This window comes from Pezoporus occidentalis, unplaced genomic scaffold (genome assembly GCF_034315485.1).
Source record: "Pezoporus occidentalis ecotype Australia unplaced genomic scaffold, CSIRO_AGI_Poc_V1 ctg18, whole genome shotgun sequence".
In the NCBI taxonomy this organism is placed as follows: domain Eukaryota; kingdom Metazoa; phylum Chordata; class Aves; order Psittaciformes; family Psittacidae; genus Pezoporus; species Pezoporus occidentalis.
Window position 1 is genome coordinate 3268862 of NW_026913640.1, and position 16487 is coordinate 3285348.

The 16487-nt window shown below is 39.9% G+C and overlaps 1 long non-coding RNA gene across 1 annotated transcript; it reads left to right on the forward strand.

The window, feature by feature from the left end:
- Positions 1 to 4211: 4211 nt before the first annotated feature.
- On the forward strand, positions 4212 to 9327 carry LOC134161834 (uncharacterized). The gene is made up of 2 exons (XR_009964108.1): positions 4212 to 4775; positions 8939 to 9327. It is a non-coding gene; the product is annotated as an uncharacterized LOC134161834 (long non-coding RNA).
- Positions 9328 to 16487: the final 7160 nt, after the last annotated feature.

The following is a 16487-nucleotide window of genomic DNA, read 5'->3' on the forward strand; positions in this document are numbered from 1 at the left end:
TGATGTTTTAAGTTCTCTTTCTTACTTTGTAAATGAGACCTAAGGGATCAGAGCCATATGGATATATCTGAGAATTTTCTTCCAGCTCACTCTTTTTTTTTAGTTTTTTTTCACAGGGAAATAACAATGAATCCAGTTCCTTTAAGAGCTGAGTGTGCTTGTTTAGCCAATAATAGTCAAACTCTGTAATACAAAAAGTCATCATTGTAAATGGTGGCATTTTCACATTTTCCTTATTCCTTGTGGCTTTTCAGGTCAAATGATTGAATCGAATATTAAAAATGTTTTTTTTCCTCCTGTGATAGATTACATGCAAACTGTTGGTGAGATGGCATGGCTAAAATAGCATATATGTGAGGAGGGCAGCTATATTTATGTCACAAGATGACATCACTGCTTGGGTGTCTGCCACATTCTACAGCACAGACACTTTCTCCACTGCAAGGCTTAGTAATTTGTTTCAGTGATGGATCACATATTTGTACCTTATCAAGTTCAGGAAGCTGGAGGCCTGAGATAACACTGGAACAGTTGCATAACAACACGGTCTACCCACAGTTCTCAAGCAGTCGTGCCCAGCTTGATGCTGCTAGCCAGGACATTCACCGTTAGGATCTTGAGCCGAAAAGCAAAAAGCGGTCTATGGACCTTGAGCAGAGCTGTTGAGGGCAACTGAAAGTATTAGCTGATTTTGCCTTGATTTGTTAGTAGCTTTATTCCTTCCTGAAAATGCAAGAAAAGCCAAAGTGGTACAACATTTCTAAAGGAAATGTTAAGTGAGTAACATTCTAAGCCTGAAATCACTAAGCTTGTGTTTTCAACTGCTTAATGATTTTGTCAAAGACATTTTGTAGGTTGGTCCAGACTATTTTTCTAGCTTTTTGCTTGGCAAGGAAAAGTAATTTTTTTGTTTGTAACTCAATTCAGGTTTCTGTTTAGGTCAGCAAATGGAAAAAGCAGTGATCTACATACTTCTGTGAACTAATGTTAGGGAAAAAAAAGGTACAAAAGAAGCCTGTTTGGGTCATGGAGCTGTACTAGGCATGTATCTAGCATTGCCTGTCAGCGTGTAACTTGTGATGCTTTGGGGTCTGTACAGATTCATTTACCTGTGAGTCAGGGTGCCCCGGTCTGTGGCTGGAGCACAGCAGGTATTGTTCCTGCAGGGATGTGAGACTTGCATGGACATTTTACCTGGATCTGGGAGGTGAAAACCACTCCCAGATCCAGTAATACAAACACTGAATAGCTGCACTGTATCTAATGATGGTTTAAAATCTGCTATCTGGAAAAATATTGGAAAAATAAGCTTGAAAAATAAGCTTAGCTGCCCTGATGACATGATTTCCTCTATAATGAGAGCCAAATTTTAAGAATTATGATTCAAACCCCTCATTTCGATGAATTTCTTTATACTATTTATTATATTTTTCTTATTTCTCCAGACCTATATCTCCCTATACTTCTCTGTACTCTCCAAGGGGCTGTGTTTCTTTGCTTCCCAGCTCTGGGCTCAGCCCTGTAAGAGGGGAGCAGCCCACGAGGTGGCAGAGCTTGCCTGGGAGAGCAGCGGTTGGTGACAAACCCCTTTTATTTGCTAGCAAAGCTCCCTCCCCCGCTCTTTTCGGCTTACTCATTAATTGCAAATGTAGTTTCCTTTTTACAAATAAATCATAATTTCCTTAGATTAATAACGGAAAAGTATTCAGCCAACTGCAGACATGTAAAAGGGCATTTTACATTGCCTTTGATTCAAAGGCTCTTCAACAAAACAGGGATTTTTGTCTAACTTTGTTTCCGTCAACAGTTTCAAACCAGTCGAACAAGTTGTAATTTGCTTATCCTCATTATAACTTCACTCAATTTGAGTATTTGAAAACTTGAAAACGACAAAACCAACTGAAAAATTTTGTTCAGCCCTTCAGCGTATGGAATAGTAAATAAAAAAGAATTGGGATGCTTCAGAAAGTATTCTCCAACAAGAAATGTTTGTCACTGTTTAGAATTGATTAAATCTTCATCTGCTCATCACAGAAAAGTGATGTGAGCCTGCTTAATATAACTTGACCAGTAAAAAGGTTCCAGAGTGTGACTCCATTTAGTTTCGCTCCTTTTCTCTTTTCAATTTCCAGGCATTAAGGGAGGCAGATATAATTAATATAATTCTAATTTAGAGTCAGCAATGTTATTGTATAAGTTAGTAAGGGTGTAATATTCATACTAAATGTTCCAATCCCTATAAGAAAGCTGAACAGGAGACTTATTTAAAGAGATTAAATGATGCAGAATAAAGCTTCCAAAAGCTGTAATTGAAAGTGACAGAAACATTAGCTTTGAAACAAGTAACATTTAATCACACAGATTATACAGGAACACAGTTTTTATATGTTGTTTTCTTCAATAGAATTTAGTTTTAATCTGTTGAGACAGCTCATCATTTTCAGCTGCCTAGTGCCAGAAGCCTGTCAGAATATGTACATGTACAGCTACTGTGAGGAGTGGGACCTGTTCTCTCAAACAGCGGCCTCAGATTACATATGTCTAAAACTTCAGTTGGTCCTGCCTGCACCTGCAGGTTGCAAGTGTATGCATTTGTCCCACTTCTTCCTTTTTATATACCATTTGAATGGTAGAACTTCTGAGTCTGGACAAGCAGTGTGGCCCTGGTGAAAGGGTATTGTTTGTGCAGTCATAAGTAGGTTATTAAGGGGCAAAGGCACAAAGGTAAAAAGTATTAAAAAAATCTTTAAAAAAGATCTCATTTTATTTCATTTTCTTGCAAGTCTACAGGAAATCTAAATGGGCTACATTTTTATTTTTTTTTTTTAAATCACAGAAAACTGAAGGCAGAAAAGAATTCATAAGTGAATTGATTAGTCAGGACACAGAGAGAGTAAATCTCAGTATAGTAATAGAATAATAATAGATCATCTGGTGTTGCAGAACATATACATTTGTCAATGCCCCTGCCTTGACTGATATGAAACGGAGCTCTGTTATTTGCAGAACATGTGCTCAGGAGCAAATGTGACCTTCAGGAAGGCTGATATGAAATGCCTTTGCCTCCTGGGGACTCAGGAGGGCAACAGACAGGAGAAACTCACATTGCCACTAACCTGCTGTTTATTGGAGCCAAGAAGTACATGTGAAAGCATGTCAAAAACTCCAAGCATTTTGGATGGTTACCATCAAATATTTTGAGTTTGTTTGCTCTGTTATGAAACTTGTTTGAAACTGAAGCCAGCTATCTGAAAAAGGATTTGAACTGCAAGGTTATAGGGAGGTTTCTTTTCTTTTTCTCTGCCAATGTCTTTCTCTGCTAATATGGAAGTTTAAATAGGTTTCACCTGTGTTTCAGTCTAAAGTCCTCACAAAGTCATGAGGTATTTGGAGATGCCTTTTGTTTTAGGGAAGGTCATTATCAACAGGTCAGCATGGCCAGATTTTCAGAAAACAAGTACTTTGTACATAGAGCTCATTTTGGGTTATAGTGAGAATATTAAAACAGAAGCAGTTCCAGTATGAAATGCAATCTGGGGCAGATCCTGACCTCTTGAATTTGGAAGAGGCCAGGGTATCACTAGCAAGTCCCAAGCCATTTCTGTCTTGTGATTAGCTTATAGCTGACCAAAGAACTATGCAAACCTATTCAAAACCCTAACAGAGTTGATGCCACCCCCTTGTCTTTGACAGGGTGCACCTGAGCATGGGATCAGGAGATAGGAGTCTTAGTTACGGGCTCACTGTGCTTGGAAAGCTTTCGTACTTCAGCTCCTGTCATAGATGAAATCACCCTAATGGGTAAGCTAAGGGACAACAGGGAAAAGACACTTCCACCCTTGCTGTTACAGCCAGGCATTGGCAGTGTAAGACCCAGAGGCCAAACACAATAGAGTGCAGGTGGTTGGGAAAGCTCTTGGGATATTGCTTCCTTCACTGCTCGTACATTTCCTGTTGACATCCCTTCAGATGAGAAAATCAACCCTAGGTGCAAGGCTGGGACTGCACCAATCTCGCCTCTGCCCCACCGGTTGGGCTGCATTTTGGTCTTCTCCCACGGCTCAGGTCTGGCACTGCCAGCTATGCACCAGTGGGGCAAAGTTTTAGTAAAGAAACCAAAAGTTCAGAATAAACAATTAATTTTCTGCATCCAAAGTAGATTATATTATCTTCAGGGCAGGAACTGTCTTACCATGGTTGTTTGCAATGTTTGAGCCATCTACACTTTGTCAGTAAGAAGTGATAACAGCAAAGAAGGAAACAGACTTAAGAAAAGACCACCTACCTAAAAAGAGCAGCCAGAGAGATTAAACCTACATACCTAGCTTTAATGGTGATACTGTCACTAACAGAGATAGATGGAAGCTCTCACCAAAGAAGAGTTATTATAATACTCTGTTTATCACAGTGTCAGTACAGGACATGTAGTCATCCTAGTACAGAGTAACACTTCCTATATTGTACTTAGAATGAGTAATGAATATCATGTGTGTAAAGAATGTATCAGAGCTTTTCAAAGCTGTATCTGGGCAGGCAAGGAAGTTGGCTGCTTCACTCGGCAGGAGACTTCAGCCACTTTGTGCTACTTTGGTGGCAGAGAGCCCCTAGGAGGTTTTCTTTGATTTCAGTTCTATGATTCTTGCCTGGCTGCATAGGGAGGCTACTTTCTTAAGGACAGAGCCGCTGATGGACAAAAAGCCCAGGATGACTTGTGGGTTCTTTGAGGTGCCACAGAGGTCCCAGTACAATCTTGATTGTCTCCAAGTCAGAATTATGTAGGAGGTTTGAAAAGCTACTGTTGCCCCTTGTACCTCACCTTTTTTCTTGAGGATGGTTGTCTGCATCTACATCCACATCTACAGCTTCTGAACAACAAGCTAGACAGTGGGAGCTTTTATAAAAAGTAGGGTGTATTTCTATAAAAATCTATCTGAGGTGATAAAAGATGAGCTGAGTAGAAAAGCTTTATACTCCACTATATCAGTTTTATAGCGGGGTAACTGACCATAAACTCAATGGAATTTCACCAGTATTAAACTAGAAAAACACAATGGAAAAAAAGGTTATTCTCAATTCAAAGTGCAATTAAGATCAAGGGTTAGTTTGCTTATTTTGATAATAAATACTGTAGGAACATGGAACACTATTAAATGATTAGGTTAGAAAAATCAGCAAGGCTACTCATACAGAAATATCGATGACAAACTCAGTAACTTTTTCAAAGGCTAAGAGAGTGAAAATTTCTACCATTAGTTCTTCATGTTAACAAACGCTGTGGTATGGAATCTGCTATAAATGTTATACATACAATAAGGGAAGAACAAATGATTGGTTGTGAAAGGACTCCTCTGTTTTTGTGAAGTGTCATACCTCTAATACCTCATGGCTGGCTTTTTTTTTTTTAATCTTTCTTGTTTCCTGTTTTAAAATATTGACAAACTTTCCTTTCCACATAAACATCTAAACTTCCATAGCAAAAACCACCCTAGACATAAAAATAAGCCTTTTTTTTTTTCTGTAAAATCACTTTGTAAACTCTTTCAAAAGCTGACAATCTAGCAGATACTCCAGATGTCTTGTTATATCTTAGTAATTAAATTGTACTCTCTGAGCTGTCTTTTTCGTAACTAAGTTTACAGGAAATGCATCTTCATCCTTGTCTAGCACAATATAAAAGTGTTCTGCTGGGAATACAGTTGTATTTATTGATTCTTCAGAATCTGTAATTCCTTTCAGAAGAAATTTAGCTAGCTCTTTTGAGCTTCCATGAACTGATGAAAGCAGAAAACAACAATAATTTGAAAAGATTGGTAAGATTTGGTACAGGATCTGTAGTAGAAATGTGTTAACCTTGCTACTCACATATTCTTTACAATATTCATTTACAAATGGCATTCCTACATCCTTTACTTTTGTAAAAAAGAGCCTGATTACAAGATTTCAAAAAATATATGCTGTGTTTAAAGGAATGTATATCGTAATTGCTAATGTGAAGGATAAAGATCTTCCTCACAAAATATATGCAATCCCATATTAAAAAGCCAGATCAGAGAATAATCACCAAGATTGATTTCTTGGATGGGTGAGAGAACTAATCCCAGCAATCTGCTGGGAGATGGTGCTTCTAGCCTCTTCATGTCCCGGCATACGGACTGTTAGTGGAAGCTTCCTGGCTGACCCCAAGTGTCAGATTAGCACCTAGAGCAAGGTTTGTCCATTCTTGGCCACTACTTTACAGGACCTTAGAGCTGCACATGGCTTTTTGCTTCCCAGCAGATGCCCCTCACCCAAGCACAATCTCCAGGTAAGTAGGGCAATTTTCTAGCAAGCCCATGCTATCAAGTGTCCCTACTGCTATACCTGCCGGGTGACTCGGGGTCAAGGCTTTGTCCACAGCACAGGTCCCAAAGCACCCTCAGTGCCTGGCACAGCAGTGAAAGGGGCAGTGTTGCCCGTAGGCCACCCACAAGTCATCACCACTCTCCTCTGTAGCTAAAGCAACCAGTGCATTGGCTGGCCATTGTGACACACCACCCACCCTTTGCAAGGCTGGTGCTTTGCAAAAACCAGCCTCACAGGATGGGAATTGCTCATATCACCTCAGCTGGGCTGAATTTACTCAAAGGTTTCAGGGTTTGTTTTCCAAAGAGCTTGACACATAGCTCACGTTGGGTGTGGAAGCCAGGTTAAAGCTTCCCATACTCTGGACTAGTATCCTTGCCAACTGAGTATGGCAAGAAGGAAGAAGAAAGCAGCCTCCCTCTCCTGCTGAATGATTTTGCATGGAAACATTATGGAGAGCCAAGGGTAGCAGATTTCCAGGACGACATCCAACCCACTGGGCTAGAGATGCATCCTAAACACTCACCCTCGTGTTTCCATGTCTATTTAGATATGTCATACGAAACCAACCACGTCCCACAAGAAAGACTAAAGCAGTTCCCGTATAAGGATAATCTAGAGGCTTGAAATTAAGTTAGACTGCTGACAAATTAAAAACTTTGATATAATCCTCTTGGACAACTTATTTATTTAAGTTTGTACTGGGATTTCCCAACTGAGTTTTCTCCCATCTGGAGTACATCATGGTTTCCTATGGTTATGCACCAAACCTCCCTGTTGGAGATGCTCCACTTTTGCATTAAGTGCCTAAATATCAAAATAAATGGAAATCAAGAGCCCCAGTTCTTTTTTACCAAACACATAATGGCTTCTTACCCAAATAAAAGCATGTTTCTGCAGCAGTGACCTCCTGAGTCATCTGGCTGAATGCCCTTAGTTTGTGCAGCTGCATCCATCACATAATGACTCTTAACCATGCAAAGAAGTTCAGTGTCTGCATTGCATTAAAAAACTACATCCGTAGCAGATATTAAACTACCGTAAATTCACTGTATTGTTCTTCCTTAATGCAGTGATTACCTCAGTTTTTCCAGTTGTGCTAGTGAAATCAGGAGGTCAAAATTTGTATCAGTATTGACTTGTTTTCATCCATCTATATGTTTTTCAATATACACATTCATGTGTTGCTCATGTTTAAAGATACATGCTTCTCTACCATTACTGAGAATCTGACATGGATTACAGCCTGATTTACGACATGATGCCCACTTACTGATTTTTTTCTCTTGCCACAAACCATTTTAAAAGATTATGAGATTATTCAGAATATCCCAGCTTTTCAAATTTTGTTTTCCCCTAAAACACTGCAGTAGTTTTGTTTCATTCTTCCATTGTTTTCCACATGATAACTCAAAGACTTGGAATGAATGATTTAAATATGAGTCATGCGCATTATGAACTACTCAGTGTATTAGGAACACAGATGTTTACTGCCATAAATTGTTGACATCATTTTGGGATGAACTTTGTTATAACCTTGAAATGAGCAAGCTGATGGAGTGCATGAATTTGTGTAGAGGTTTTTTCTGTAGCTCTGGAATATCCTTCTCTAAGAAAAGCTGCAGAAGTATTTTAAAAGCAAAACTTTAAGCTCAAAATTATCTGAAGAATAAACCAGAAAATGTTTTCCATCTGTGATAAGAACTAAATTGGGTTCATCTGTTTGGTGCATTTACCAGAAGATAAATAGGGTCTGAATAGGCTATTGTTAGCAACAAGCTTTGCTTCAAGTCAATAAATAGTTGAGTTGTTATATCATGTACTTTCAGTTCATGAATTGTACATCTGTTCAAGACTTATCAGACTGAGAGAGCCAGTATAGATACTGCTAGCACTTCTTAGATTGCATTTTCACTTTTTAAAAGAGAAATTAAATGTAGCATCAGTTGCTAAAGGAGAGAAATCCACATAAGAGGATAATTAGGGATATATAGCAGTCTAGTGTGTCACAAAACTGCGAATGGCAATAAGTACTGCAAGAGAAACTCCCCAAACTCAACTCACTCTGTTTTCTTTAACATAGTAATTACCGAAGCTAACGCTAATGGCAAAGCCAAGCAGATTTCAGGAGATTATCAACACCTCTTGATCCATGTATGCAAAATCCTTTGATTCTGGGTGGAATCCAGCATGAATTGAAGACAGCCTCTTTTTCTAAACAACAGAGGCTGATCTAGAAAAGGTCAGGCAAAGAAAACGGATACGTACATAAGCCAGCATCATATTAAAAAAAAAAATCACATCTTTCTTTAACTGGCTAAATGAACTTTCCTGAGGCTATTTTCTGTTTTGTAATGCTTTAATGAAATATAATGCACACAAAACTGTGGGTGTAGCATTTTAATTCCTGACTTTGACATTTCTGGTGGGTTATTACTAAATATTTGTGTTAGTGGCCCTAAGAGCTCTAGAAACTGCCACTGGGAGGGTGATATTCACAGAGTTACAATTATTTTGTAGTAGTATTTGCAGTACTGGTGGAAGCTGCAACTTTTAACTATAACTTTAATTTTGACCTCTGTCCCTGCACTTAAAGCCATTTTTCAGGAGGACAAGGCAGTGTCTAGGCACTGCCAAGTGGATCATCCAGGACTGTGGGCCTTGGGAGAGTGTGGAGGAGGCTGCTGCTGGACATCAGCCACTGCAGTGGTTTTGAGTTCCTGTATGCAGGCCTGTAGTGGGGAAATAGGCAAAAACAAACAGTGAGAAAAAGTCTGAGGAGGGAACAGCACCATTAAAGTAGATACCTAAAGAATTAAGAACCTTCATTTTACTGTGACTCTCTTCTTGCCTTCAAAAGATGAACATTTTCTGTAGGTTATGTTTTGAGGTGAAATCCTTCTCTGTGTCTTCATGCAAAGAAAACATTTGGCCAACTGACATAAGCATGTTTATTCACAGCATTAAAAACTTGTTTAAATTCTCTGTTATGGATATGTTATTTTTAGTCACATTTCTGTGTTGTGTTCTTCTAGTAGCTGCTATGTTAATTCTGAAAAGGAAAAAAGCTTCAGCCCTAAGGTCAGATGACAGTTGCAAACTGCCTTTTTTTCCCTCCATTAGCCTCTGATATCACATACTATGGATCTGCAGGGTGACAAGTCTGCTTGGTCCTTCCCAGCCATAGTGCCAAGACACATACAAAGGTGTGCCAGAAGGTTTGTTTTCACTGTAGCACAGGTTGCTGTATTGCCTGTTGCAATGGCAATCTATAATTACAATGTTTCTCATTTACAGAGAATATTGGCATTCTGTCTAGTGTGTAAAAACATCCTAGCAACAATTTGACACCCATAATGACGTTTTCAGTATAGGAGCAGGAATCCTTGATAAGACATCTATGATCTAGGGTGCTTTATTTAAGGTCTTTTGTTCTTAAAAGGTGTGTCCTTCAAAAGTTGTTCTTTTTTAAGAAAATAAGATCTCATAGTTTCAGATTATGCCTTTGATCGCAAAATTCCATGCATATTGATGATTTATAAGGCCTCCAAAACTCTCTCAGAGAATGAATGGCAGTACAAAGACAGTCTTGTCTTTACTTAGTGTTGCTGGAAAAGTGGCTGCCAGACCCTAGGTTTACAATTACGTACATTAGGATGAAGAGTCATAAAGGCCCAGATGCACAAGGACCCAAGCCTCATGACATCCAACCTGACTTTCCAGTGCCTGGTTCAGAGGCAGTAATTTGCAGTCCTGATTTACTCACCTAACTATCCTATAGAGCTGAGGGAAGGCTCCTTTTTGCAAGAAGTCACATGGAAAAGGGGTAAGGGGTACAAGTTACTCCTAGGATGATCCTGGGTACATGCTAGGCATGCTGTAAACATCCCTGATCTACGAAGGATTTTAGGTATCTGAACAATTAGTTTGAGAATGCCTAAACACACAGTGAAACAAAATGTCTGCTGAGACACTCATCCAAGATAAGAAGGCCTCTGGAAATATGCGTTAGAAGTACTTTAGGTGCCTAAATAACTCCACTGATGACAGCTTAGGTGTCTTTCAGGTATGCATGCCACAGGCGGAATTTTTGTGACTCACTCATCTGAATGCAGGTATCTAAATTGTGCTTGAGCTATGCCATAGGTACCTAAAGGCTTTTGGAATCTTTTCCTAAATTATTTTAATTTATAAAAATGTCTTGTTTCAAAAACATTGCGAGGATTCAAATGGTTTTGCATTTTGCTGTGTAAATTAGTAGGTGATGTTTTAAAAATTTCTATATTGCTTCATGTTCCTAACATAATTACCTGAATAGGATTTAAATTCATCCAGCACTTCCAAAGCTTGCATTGATTTAAGCTGTATGTCGAACAACATGAAAATTTTAAGCCAGTATCTCAGAATGTCTTTAAGTTTCTTTGCCAACCTGTTTCTTTTGCAAACAAGATTCTGAGACCAGATCTCTGTTATCTCAGAATATCATCTCAGATAGCACCTAGGCACTGGTTTGCATTTTATTTATGACCTTTATGCCTTATTTGCCAGACAAACATCCTCAGCTCCTACGAACTTTTTTTTTTTCAATTCCCCCCAGCATGGGAATTTAGCTGTAACATGATGAAGGGCAGCTCTAAGTGAATGTTCTCATTTAAAAAACTTGGAAAGTAGCTTTCTTTTTTGTCTTAAGTGAAGTTTTTTCATTAAGGCCTGGAACTTTAACTTGGGGCTGGCATTTTAATGGTCCTGCGGAAGACAGAGCAAAAGACAAAGGCTGATCAGCTATGCAGAGCAAGACTATCCAGTCCTATACTAGAAAACCCAGAAAGTAAATCCATTGCCCTAGCCTAAGGTTTTACCTGTTTTACAGCAGTCCAATTTAATAAATCCTGTATGCTGGTTTTTTTGTATGGGCATTTGGTTGGTGGCTGTAGCTATAGCCAGGTGATTTATTACTACTAACACCACATCCTTTTGGATGAATGTATAACATTACTTGTACTGGAAGTTGTTCTGCTTCCAGACATGCACACCAGGAAATACTGGTTGTGCTATATCTTTCACCAGCTCAAATATGAGTGGTACATTATTCCCCATTTTTTCTCACTGGTCCCTCATATTGCTAAGGCAGTAAGCAATTAAAAGGGATCACATCCAGGTTTGTGTGATGCTGGCTGTCCCAGGGACATAGGACTCTCTCTCAGGGACAGGCAGGAATTAGCTTACTCTGCCACTCCGCTCCTTCATTTGGCATGCTGTGATTCAGGTATCACAAGGTGCTGCTCGTGTACTTATGGCACATTATTCAGTAGCCAACACTTGAGGTGCCTAAGGCTCTCCTGAACCTTGTGCTACCTATGACAAGTTGAACTAAACAGCACTGTTAGGGGCTGCACACCTGCTATACCAGAAGAGATGCCTGGTGAGAACAGCATCTCCAGGGATAGCTATCCTGTGTAGCCCTATGTCAGAAAAGATTAAATGCTGAATGTTCGCAGGATTGGTATGTGTTGTGATACTGGGCAATCTCTCTGGATCCCTTATCAAAGGACATTTTCTTAAGCAGATGTCACAAAATCTGGCCTAAATGCTTCCTTTGTGTTTGTAATTCTCCAGTGAGAAGCAGACCCTGAAGATCTGATCTCTAGACTAAGGATCTAGATACCTCTTTCCATCCTCTTTTAAAGCTGAGCTCGCCACTCCTCTCCAAAATGAAGTATTTTGGTGTTGTTTCATTCCAGTGAACATTCAAAACTGAGTATTCATTTTTTTTACCCAAGCTGGACTCTGTATTTTACTTTCAGCATTTCCCACTTATCCACTTTCTTTTCTCCAATGCTACTTGGCTGTAAGGATACATTAAAAAATTTGTGGTATCTTAAAGGTCCTTTGTTATTGTACATACAGATCTATTAATACCAAGACTCTGCAAATCATACAAAGGTGATATCTCAGAGAGCAAGAGAGGGATTGTAGACGGAAGGCAGCTCTGGGACTACGTTTAAAGATGATGAAACGTCTACTTTTCCTACAGATCTAGCAAGTGGCTCTTACTAGAATGAGAATGCAGGATGCTATTTCAGGAGACTGGAGAATGCAGAAGTCCTGTAGCTAACAGGGGCAACTGGATTACTGAATAGGCTCCTGTGGCTGCTGCTCATTGTGTACCTGAGTAAGAACTGAGCATCACTTGCTCCACATTTCTCTGCACATGCCCCCTTTGCACATCTATTTTGCTACAAGTAACAGTCTATATCCGATACACGTTACTCTGCACGTAAGATGACACATTACTAAGAGCTCTGAATTGTACTGTAATAAGGTCAGTGGTCTGCAGTTTTAAGCTACATACTGGAAAATAGAAAACTGCTGTTTGTTGCTTCTGGTTCTCTGAAAATTTTCTCTCCATGTTTAGTGATCATATTAGTGTTCTACACTTTCTAACAAATTCTGCATGCCCAACTCTTAGCCATTTCTTGACTATTTCAGTATCACTTCATTGAAGTAAAGCACATGTTGGAATGATGTTGTCACCATTGCGTATGCCAGTAATTCATATGCATGCAAACAAAAACAGTACTAACTTGTACAAGTTTGGAACAAGGACTTGTACAAAATGACTGCAGAAGCCATTGGTGACAACACTGCTTCAAAGAAATACAGAGAAAGTTTGAGCCTACGTGGCATTCTGACAAACAGAAGGAAATACATTAAGAACAAAGTGTCCTTTCTCACTCAATAGCATTGCTTAACACCAGTGTGACAGCATTCACTGCCATCTCTTGAAATGCTTTCTCTAGATGAAGGAAAAAAATTGCTTCTATTTTCTGTGATCTTACCCTGTGAGGACGCTGGGAAGAGATTTGCACAGTATGTTCCCTATTTGCTAGGAAAGATGATGTTAATGATGATGCCATTCCTATTTTACCATCTACTGGGTTCGATAAATGCCACTATACTGACAAAAGCAGCCAGCAGTAATAATATTGAAAATACAACTGAAACAAAATTTGAGTATATATTGGTTCTTCAATGTGATTGCAAAGTTCAAATAATGTATCATGAATTTGAATGCATCCTGGCACAGACTTTTGAATTCCAGGTTAAGGCTATAATTCATTAAAAAAAGACAACAGCATTCAAGCATGTACATGTGTACATGTACTACACTCAAAGGACTTTGACTCTCCCTGAACCTGTAGTTTCAAGGAGATTCACCTCAGGATCCCTCATTAGCTTCTCTATGTAATTTCTTCTTTTCATCTTCCTGAATACCAGTCCTTCAAATTCACCAAAGGCCCCTACAATCAAGCTTTTCTGTCCTCTTTCCATATCACAGATCAGACCTTGAAGCTCCTTCACAAAACACCTGAATTTCAGTATTATGTTCTCACCATTAATGTTCAGATTCCTGCATGGGTGTCATTGAGGACGTGATCTGAAGATAATGACATGGCACAGTTACAAAAGTATAAAAAAGGCTTTGTAGATGCTCTTAGAGCCCCTCTTCTATAGTATTGTATGCACTGAAAGCTAAAGGGGAATAGATATCTTCTGGTTAAATTTTGAGGGTTTCAGTTTTCATCTCAGTTTTGTTGGGTTTGTTGGCATTTTGACATTTTAGAGGTTTTTAAACTGTTCAAATTACTTTTTTAAACTTTTACTTTCTGGTCATTCATAAGATAATGAAAAGCTGGATGGTGAATGAAAAGCTGACATGAGCTGGCAGTGTGCGTTTGCAGCCCAAAAGCCAACCACATCCTTGGGCTGCATTAAAAGAAGCATGACCAGCAGGTCGAGGGAGGTGATTCCGCCCCTCTACTCTACTCTGGTGAGAGCCCACTTGGAGCACTGTGTACAGTTCTGGAGTCCTAAGTACAGGAAAAACATGGACCTGTTGGAGAGGGTCCAGAGGAGGGCAACAAAAATGATCAGAAGGATTGAACACCTCTGCTATGAGGAAAGGCTGCAGGGAGACTTCATCACAGCCTTTCAGTACCTAAAGGGGGTTTACAGGAAAGATGGGGAGAGACGAGGGGTAATGGTTTTTTACTAAAAAATGGCGGATTTAGATTGCATATAACAAAGAAATATTTTACAATGAGAGTAGTGAAATGCTCGTAATAGGTTGCCAGAGAGGTTGTAGGTGCCCCATGCCTGTTAAAATTCAAGGTCAGGTTGCACAGGGCTCTGAGCAACCTGACCTGGTTGAAGATGTCCCTACTTACTGCAGTGGGGTTGGACTAGATGAATCTCAAAAGTGCCTTCCAACCCAAACCATTTTATGATTCTGTGATAAAATGGCTTAGGTTTGCAGCATTTACAGAGATACTAACTCTCCACAATTCTAGTTGAAGTCTGCAGTTAGCACTACAGATTAAATACTGAAAAATGGCTCTGAAATGAGCACAAAACTTCACAATATGCTAATTGGAGGTGAAGTGAAAAAAGCAGTTAATGTTTATATTGCCTCTCCTGCCTGAACTGCCTTTTTCAGAAAAACTGGATATGCCACTAAGGTACAGGATCTCTAGTCTTAAGCCCCAGTCATCATGTCCAGTTATCAATCTCTCTTTTTGGACAAGGGGAATGTGGTGGATTTGCTATAGCTTGACTTTAGTGAGCCTTTTGACACCCATGACATTCTCACTCAGAAACTGAGGACATTATGTATGGGCTGCACCACTGGACTCATCAGGAGTAATCGGTGGTGACTTGATGTTCAGCAGCAATCTGGCAAATACAGAGTACCTTAAGGGCTGGCATGGGGCCTATTTTATTCAACATGTGCCTAACTACCTCAGTGACGACACCCAAGTGCACCCTTAGCAAATCTGCAAATGAGGGGGAATGGCTGATGCTGACTGGTGTGCTTCAGTGCAAGGTGATCATGAGAAACTTGAGGACAAGGCCAACAGAAATACTATGAACTCTGTACTTCCTCTTCAGCGAGAAGAAGGGCAAAGCTCTGCATGGGCAGCAGAACAACCCCTGCACCAGTGTGGGCTAGAAGCAACTGGCTGAGTAGCAGATTGGCCCCAGTGAAAAGAACCTAAGGATCCAGGTGTCAGGTTGAATATGAGCCAACAATGAGCTTTCATCTCAGATAAGGCAGACTGCTTCCTAAGCTCCATTGTAAAGACCATGGCCAGCATAGCAAGGGGTGTTATTATCGCCTCTGCTTGGCACTGGCTCATATGGAACAGTGTTGAGTTTTGGGCCTAAAGCACATTACCTGAAGAAGACGCTGAGGTGTCTGGGACTAAGAAGAGGCCAAGAGTTCATCAAACAGCAGCCTACAACTATTTCAAGAGTTATTACAAAGAATACAGAACCAAGTATTTCTTGGAAGTGGGAGATGCCCAGCTGCAGGACTGGCAACGGTCACTGAGTGTGTCTTAAGAGATTCAGGCTATGGTTTGGGAGACTAGTGAGAGTGGTGGTGGAATCTCCATCCTTGGAATGGTTCTGAAAACTCAACCAGGAAAAGCATGGCTGACCTGACCAAGTGCTGACTGTAGTTGTCCTTTGAGCTGTATGTTGAACCTCAAGAGGTCCCTTTCAACCAACACTTCTGGGTCTATGAGAGCTCCCTAAGAATGCTCCTCTGGCAAGAAAATGAAGATTATATTTCCTCCAGTAGTCATGGAGAGTGTTGGGGAAGTGTATTCCCTGTATATTGCAAGCACACACAAGCCTGAATTGTGCCATTGCAAAAATATGTCTACTTGCCAAAAACAGAATAGTGTGCCACATTCTTGTGCCAGATCCAAAAAGCTGTATGGTCTTGGCAAGCATAGTACATGAACCTAGGGCTGGCACACTCCTAAGGCATCACTTTTCCTTTTGCTTGGATCAAAGGCAGAGGTAGTTCAGCTCTGCCCAGAGCATGGCATAGACACATGTTGCTCACAATGTGCACACTGGTGATGAGTCTGATCTGGAACATCCAGAGTTTTTAAAATACTCATAGAACAAGGAGATTTTAATTTTACAGATAGATTTCAGAATTTCAAGTTTTGTTTGATTGTATGAGAAGTACATCTCTAAGAATAAAGGTATGTGGCTGTGGCCTTGCTCTTGGAGAAGCACATGAACACCAACCTGGGGCTCAGTAGTTAATTTCCAGATTGTAACTCAACTCT